Raw genomic sequence first — 7,758 nt, 5'->3', positions numbered from 1 at the left:
TCATATATTCGCATCCTTACTTGTTAGCCACTACTGTTATACCTAAGTCATAAGCTTTAACTATTTACCTCATCAACTTTACTAGTCAGTTTCACCTAGCTACACATCTAGAGTCTGGCAATCAGTTACTTTCTATGGTTGATACTATCAAATTATTCCCTTGGCCCCAAAGATTAGTCACAATTTACTTCATTACTTTCATTGGTCAGCCTCATCTAAGTACTTCATAATCTCCACTAGTCTGCAAAGTTCATTCTACTCTTCAACTTCATTTTTTGACAATTATCTTTGTTCAGCTTCAGTCGTGTATTATATTTAATGGTCACCCTCATTCTAAGCCTCATCTTAACTTGGTAACACCATCCATTTTTTCCCCTCAGGTTTACAGTTCAAACCCAATTTGTCTATTTTATTACTTCAATGCTTACTTTCCTCTTTTACTTTTACTGTTTACCTTCATGCCTGTTTTATTACCATTTCATTTGTTCTGCTGTTCAAACTTGATTTTTGGCAATTATCTTTGGTCAGCATCAGTTATGTGTCATATTCAATGGTCATCCAAATTATATGCCTTATCTTCTTAACTGGATAACACCATCCATTATTTTCCCTCAGGTTTACAGTTCAAACCCCATTCATCTACATCATAGCTTACTTTCCTCTATTACTTTTACTGTTTACCTTCATGTCTGTTTTATTATCATCACTTCCACCTCATTTATCTCCTTCAGTCATTTCTGTTTCAGACTCTTCTGTGTTATTTCTTTAGTCAAGCCTCAAAGATATGCTTTATCACTGATGGTTGACCATATTCATTTACTTTATCACTTTCACTGATCAGCAACATTCATCATCCATTTATTTCACCAGCTACACTGCTGAACCTCATCTGTCCAGGTTCCCTTGACTTGTCAGCCTTATAAATGTACTTTATCACCTTTGATGGCTAACCTTTTTAATCAACATCATCCACTTGCTGCATTGCCTGTAGAGGTTAGCCTTAGCTGTCTAATTCACTTCATCTTCAGTGGCTAGTTTTCTCTGTGCATTTCCATCATCTCTTTTGATCAGCCTCATTTATCTATCTATATCTCTGATGCCTGTTCCAATTGGAACTCGCTCAGAGTGATGGCCACGGCAACAGAGTTTCCATCACTAAAGAACTCAAGTGCCTCTTTTTAGCCTTTAGTGCCTCACCCTTAACAGGCCACTGGCAGAGGGCAGGTCTAGCACAGTGTTTGCAGAGGCTCTTACCTAATATTCCTAATGACTACTTCTATCTAATGCTCCTACCTTACTATTTCTACTTAATGTTACTACCTAATGCTCCAGCCTAAGTCTTCCTACCTACTACTTCTATCTGCTGCTCCTACAATTTTGCCAAAAGGCAGGGCAAGAAGACAGTGCTCACCGCAGGAAAATCTAGTTACGAAGAATGAGCTGCGTGAGTTAAGTGTTGTCAAGTGATATATATGATAAGGAGAGATGGTACATTTGTGGACAGAATGCCAGTAATCCACATGTTAGTGAGGCAGAAAGAAAAGAGCTACTTGGGTCAGTGGAGTGCAACTTGACAACCACTAAAGTGCTACCTAGCAACTACTACCTCATTTATATACAGTGCATCATTACCTTACTGGTCAACACCATCCACCACCCATCTGCTCCATCAGCTATGTTGCTCAGCTATGTTGTTATCTCCTCTGGCCAGCCACGAGCCACTATTTTGCAGTTCATTGTTATACATCTTATGGTCACTCTCATCTGTCTCCATTATTAAAATCACTGGTCAGCCTCAATAATAACATTTCATCACTCATAATGGTCACTCCTATCTGTCACCATCCTTTAGGTTCAGTCCATCGGTAAGGCTCCTGTGTGCATGCTTCATCACCTTCTCAGCCTTTTGTTAATGTATTTCATTATCTATATCAGTTACTTGCATGTAATTTCTTACCATTAATCTGTCTCATGTCCTTTAACACCCCATATACTGGCTTCATGTACTCTATTACCTCCACTGATTAGTCTGATCTCCCCATCTACTCTGTTGTTCAGCTTCATGATATTCATTTCCACTGGTCAGCATTATCTATTCCATCACTACTACTGGACAGCCACACCTTATACTTTACCTTCATTCATCAGCTGCACTTACTCCACAGGTGATCTTCATCAATTTCATCTATAATGGTCAGTCTTACTTTATCTCTTTCATCACATTATATAGGTATGTTTGAAGGAATAGTGGTTCCAACAATGTTGTATGGTTGCGAGGCGTGGGCTATGGATAGAGTTGTGCGCAGGAGGATGGATGTGCTGGAAATGAGATGTTTGAGGACAATGTGTGGTGTGAGGTGGTTTGATCGAGTGAGTAACGTAAGGGTAAGAGAGATGTGTGGAAATAAAAAGAGCGTGGTTGAGAGAGCAGAAGAGGGTGTGCTGAAATGGTTTGGGCACATGGAGAGAATGAGTGAGGAAAGATTGACCAAGAGGATATATGTGTCGGAGGTGGAGGGAATGAGGAGAGGTGGGAGACCAAATTGGAGGTGGAAAGATGGGGTGAAAAAGATTTTGTGTGATCGGGGCCTGAACATGCAGGAGGGTGAAAGGAGGGCAAGGAATAGAGTGAATTGGAACAATGTGGTATACTGGGGTCGACGTGCTGTCAATGGATTGAATCAGGGCATGTGAAGCGTCTGGGGTAAACCATGGAAAGCTGTGTAGGTATGTATATTTGCGTGTGTGGACGTGTGTATGTACATGTGTATGGGGGGGGGGGGGGGGGGGGGGGGGGGTGTATGAGTAGGAAGAGAGGAGAGTGACTGGTTCCCAGTGAAGGTTGGTTTGCAGCAGGGGTGTGTGATGTCCCCATGGTTGTTTAATTTGTTTATGGATGGGGTTGTAAGGGAGGTAAATGCAAGAGTCCTGGAAAGAGGGGCAAGTATGAAGTCTGTTGGGGATGAGAGAGCTTGGGAAGTGAGTCAGGTGTTTGCTAATGATACAGCTCTGGTAGCTGATTTGTGGGAGACTGCAGAAGTTGGTGACTAAATTTGGAAAAGTGTGTGAAAGGAGAAAGTTGAGAGTAAATGTGAATAAGAGCAAGGTTATTAGGTTCAGTAGGGTTGAGGGACAAGTTAATTGGGATGTAAGTTTGAATGGAGAAAAACTGGAGGAAGTGAAGTGTTTTAGATATCTGGGAGTGGATCTGTCAGCGGATGGAACCATGGAAGCAGAAGTGAGTCACAGAGTGGGGGAGGGGCAAAGGGGCAGAGGTTTTGGGAGCAATGAAGAATGTGTGGAAGAAATAATGTTATCTCAGAGAGCAAAAATGGGTATGTATGAAGGAATAGTAATTCCAACAATATTATATGGTTGCAAGGCATGGGCTATGGATAGGGTTGTACAGAGGATGGTGGATGTGTTGGAAATTAAATGTTTAAGTGCAATATGTGGCATGAGGTGGTTTGATCGAGTAACGTAAGGGTAAGAGAGATGTGTGGAAATAAAAAGAGCGTGGTTGAGAGAGCAGAAGAGGGTGTTTTGAAATGGTTTGGGCATATGGAAAGAATGATTGAAGAGAGATTGATGAAGAAGATATATATGTGTCAGAGGTGGAGGAGACAAGAAGTGGGAGACCAAATTGGAGGTGGAAAGATGGAGTGAAAAAGATTTTGAGTGATCGGGGCCTGAACATGCAGGAGGGTGAAAGGCATGCAAGGAATAGAGTGAATTGGAACAATGTGGTATACCGGGGTTGACGTGCTGTCAGTGGATTGAATCAAGGCATGTGAAGCGTCTGGGGTAAACCATGGAAAGCTGTGTAGGTATGTATATTTGCGTGTGTGGACGTGTGTATGTACATGTGTATGGGGGGGGGGTTGGGCCATTTCTTTCATCTGTTTCCTTGCGCTACCTCGCAAACGCGGGAGACAGCGACAAAGTATAAAAAAAAAAAAAAAAAAAAAATATATATATATATTATATATATATATATATTTTTTTTTTTTTTGCTTTGTCGCTGTCTGCCGCGTTTGCGAGGTAGCGCAAGGAACAGACGAAAGAAATGGCCCAACCCCCCCCCCCCCATACACATGTATATACATACGTCCACACACGCAAATATACATACCTACACAGCTTTCCATGGTTTACCCCAGACACTTCACATGCCTGATTCAATCCACTGACAGCACGTCAACCCCGGTATACCACAGCGATCCAATTCACTCTATTCCTTGCCCTCCTTTCACCCTCCTGCATGTTCAGGCCCCGATCACACAAAATCTTTTTCACTCCATCTTTCCACCTCCAATTTGGTCTCCATCTTCTCCTCGTTCCCTCCACCTCCGACACATATATCCTCTTGGTCAATCTTTCCTCACTCATTCTCTCCATGTGCCCAAACCACTTCAAAACACCCTCTTCTGCTCTCTCAACCACGCTCTTTTTATTTCCACACATCTCTCTTACCCTTACGTTACTCACTCGATCAAACCACCTCACACCACACATTGTCCTCAAACATCTCATTTCCAGCACATCCATCCTCCTGCGCACAACTCTATCCATAGCCCACGCCTCGCAACCATACAACATTGTTGGAACCACTATTCCTTCAAACATACCCATTTTTGCTTTCCGAGATAATGTTCTCGACTTCCACACATTCTTCAAGGCCCCCAGAATTTTCGCCCCCTCCCCCACCCTATGATCCACTTCCGCTTCCATGGTTCCATCCGCTGCCAGATCCACTCCCAGATATCTAAAACACTTCACTTCCTCCAGTTTTTCTCCATTCAAACTCACCTCCCAATTGACTTTACCCTCAACCCTACTGTACCTAATAACCTTGCTCTTATTCACATTTACTCTTAACTTTCTTCTTCCACACACTTTACCAAACTCAGTCACCAGCTTCTGCAGTTTCTCACATGAATCAGCCACCAGCGCTGTATCATCAGCGAACAACAACTGACTCACTTCCCAAGCTCTCTCATCCCCAACTGACTTCATACTTGCCCCTCTTTCCAAAACTCTTGCATTTACCTCCCTAACAACCCCATCCATAAACAAATTAAACGACCATGGAGACATCACACACCCCTGCCGCAAACCTACATTCACTGAGAACCAATCACTTTCCTCTCTTCCTACACGTACACATGCCTTACATCCTCGATAAAAACTTTTCACTGCTTCTAACAACTTTCCTCCCACACCATATATTCTTAATACCTTCCACAGAGCATCTCTATCAACTCTATCATATGCCTTCTCCAGATCCATAAATGCTACATACAAATCCATTTGCTTTTCTAAGTATTTCTCACATACATTCTTCAAAGCAAACACCTGATCTACACATCCTCTACCACTTCTGAAACCACACTGCTCTTCCCCAATATATATATACATATATATACACATGAAACCATGGAAAGCTGTGTAGGTATGTATATTTGCGTGTGTGGACGTATGTATATACATGTGTATGGGGGTGGGTTGGGCCATTTCTTTCGTCTGTTTCCTTGCACTACCTCGCAAACGCGGGAGACAGCGACAAAGCAAAAAAAAAAAAAAAAAAATATACACATGGATATATTCAAACTTGCTTGCTGTCACTCATCCCAACACCACCACACCCGACAGGAAACAGCAAAAATGCATGAAAGAAAAAAAAATAACAGGGAACAAAGAAAGGCTACATTAGTTCACATCCATAATCAAGCTGTCATGTGTAATGCACCGAAACCACAGTTCCCTATCCACATGCAGGTCCCTAGGATGCTTCCATGGTTCACCCCAAATGTTTCACATGCCCTGATTCGGTCTACTGACACCATGTTGACCCTAGCACTTTGGCCTGCTTGAAAAGCATCTTCCCAGAAAAGCTTACACCTTCATTACATGGGAGCTTAAACCACTTCATTTTTTTTTTTTTTTTTTTTGCCGGTCTCCCGCGTTTGCAAGGTAGCGCAAGGAAACAGACGAAAGAAATGGCCCAACCCACTCCCATACACATGTATATACATACGTCCACACACGCAAATATACATACCTACACAGCTTTCCATGGTTTACCCCAGACGCTTCACATGCCCTGATTCAATCCACTGACAGCACGTCAACCCCGGTATACCACATCGATCCAATTCACTCTATTCCTTGCCCTCCTTTCACCCTCCTGTATGTTCAGGCCCAGATCACACAAAATCTTTTTCACTCCAGAACTTTTTTAAAGGGGAAGTAAATGTTTTATAGTTGTGTTACTGGAGTGATAGTTTTCATACATGGTGCTTTGACAAGAAAATAGTGAAATTGGAAAAAATGTAGCTTAGACATTGAAGCTTATTGATACGGAGTGGTTAAACTGATGAGAACTACTATTGACGTTTGTGTAAATAAATTATACATTTCCCTTTCCATAGCCAGAGGTTGAACCATTATGTGACATTCATTTTTTCATTTCATTTCAAGCTAGAAGTTTCAGTTTTCTAAATTATTTCTTACATTTTTCATATGTATATGTGTGTGTGTGTGTGTATATGTGCTTATGTATGTGTATGTATGTATATATGTATGTATGTATGTATATATATATATATATATATATATATATATATATATATATATATATATATATATATATATATATATATTTTTTTTTTTTGCTTTGTCGCTGTCTGCCGCGTTTGCGAGGTAGCGCAAGGAAACAGACGAAAGAAATGGCCCAACCCACCGCCATACACATGTATATACATACGTCCACACACGCAAATATACATACCTACACAGCTTTCCATGGTTTACCCCAGACTCCTCACACGCCCTGATTCAATCCACCGACAGCACGCCAACCCCGGCACACCACACCGATCCAATCCACTCCACTCCTTGCCCTCCCCTCACCCTCCTGCATGTTCAGGCTCCGATCACACAAAATCCCCCTCACTCCATCCTTCCACCCCCAATCCGGTCTCCCACCCCTCCTCGCTCCCTCCATCTCCGACACATACATCCTCTTGGTCAATCCCTCCTCACTCACTCTCTCCATGTGCCCAAACCACCTCAAAATACCCTCCTCTGCTCTCCCAACCACGCTCTCCCTATTTCCACACATCCCTCTCACCCCCACGTCACCCACTCGATCAAACCACCCCACACCACACACTGTCCCCAAACATCCCACCTCCAGCACATCCATCCTCCTGCGCACAACTCCATCTACAGCCCACGCCCCGCAACCATACAACATTGTTGGAACCACCATTCCCTCAAACACACCCACCTTTGCTTTCCGAGACAATGTTCTCGACCTCCACACACTCCCCAAGGCTCCCAGAACCTCCGCCCCCTACCCCACCCTATGACCCACCTCCGCCTCCACGGTTCCATCCGCTGCCAGATCCACTCCCAGATAATTAAAACACTTTACTTCCTCCAGTTTTTCTCCATTCAAACTTACCTCCCAATTGACTTGACCCTCAACCCTACTGTACCTAATAACCTTGCTCTTATTCACATTTACTCTTAACTTTCTTCTTTCACACACTTTACCAAACTCAGTCACCAGCTTCTGCAGTTTCTCACATGAATCAGCCACCAGCGCTGTATCATCAGCGAACAACAACTGACTCACTTCCCAAGCTCTCTCATCCCCAACAGACTTCATACTTGCCCCTCTTTCCAAAACTCTTGCATTTACCTCCCTAACAACCCCATCCATAAACAAATTAAACAACCATGGAGACATCA

Source organism: Panulirus ornatus, chromosome 5, assembly GCF_036320965.1.
Source record: "Panulirus ornatus isolate Po-2019 chromosome 5, ASM3632096v1, whole genome shotgun sequence".
NCBI lineage: Eukaryota > Metazoa > Arthropoda > Malacostraca > Decapoda > Palinuridae > Panulirus > Panulirus ornatus.
The sequence above is the reverse complement of the archived record's forward strand: the minus strand, read 5'-3'. Positions refer to the sequence as shown.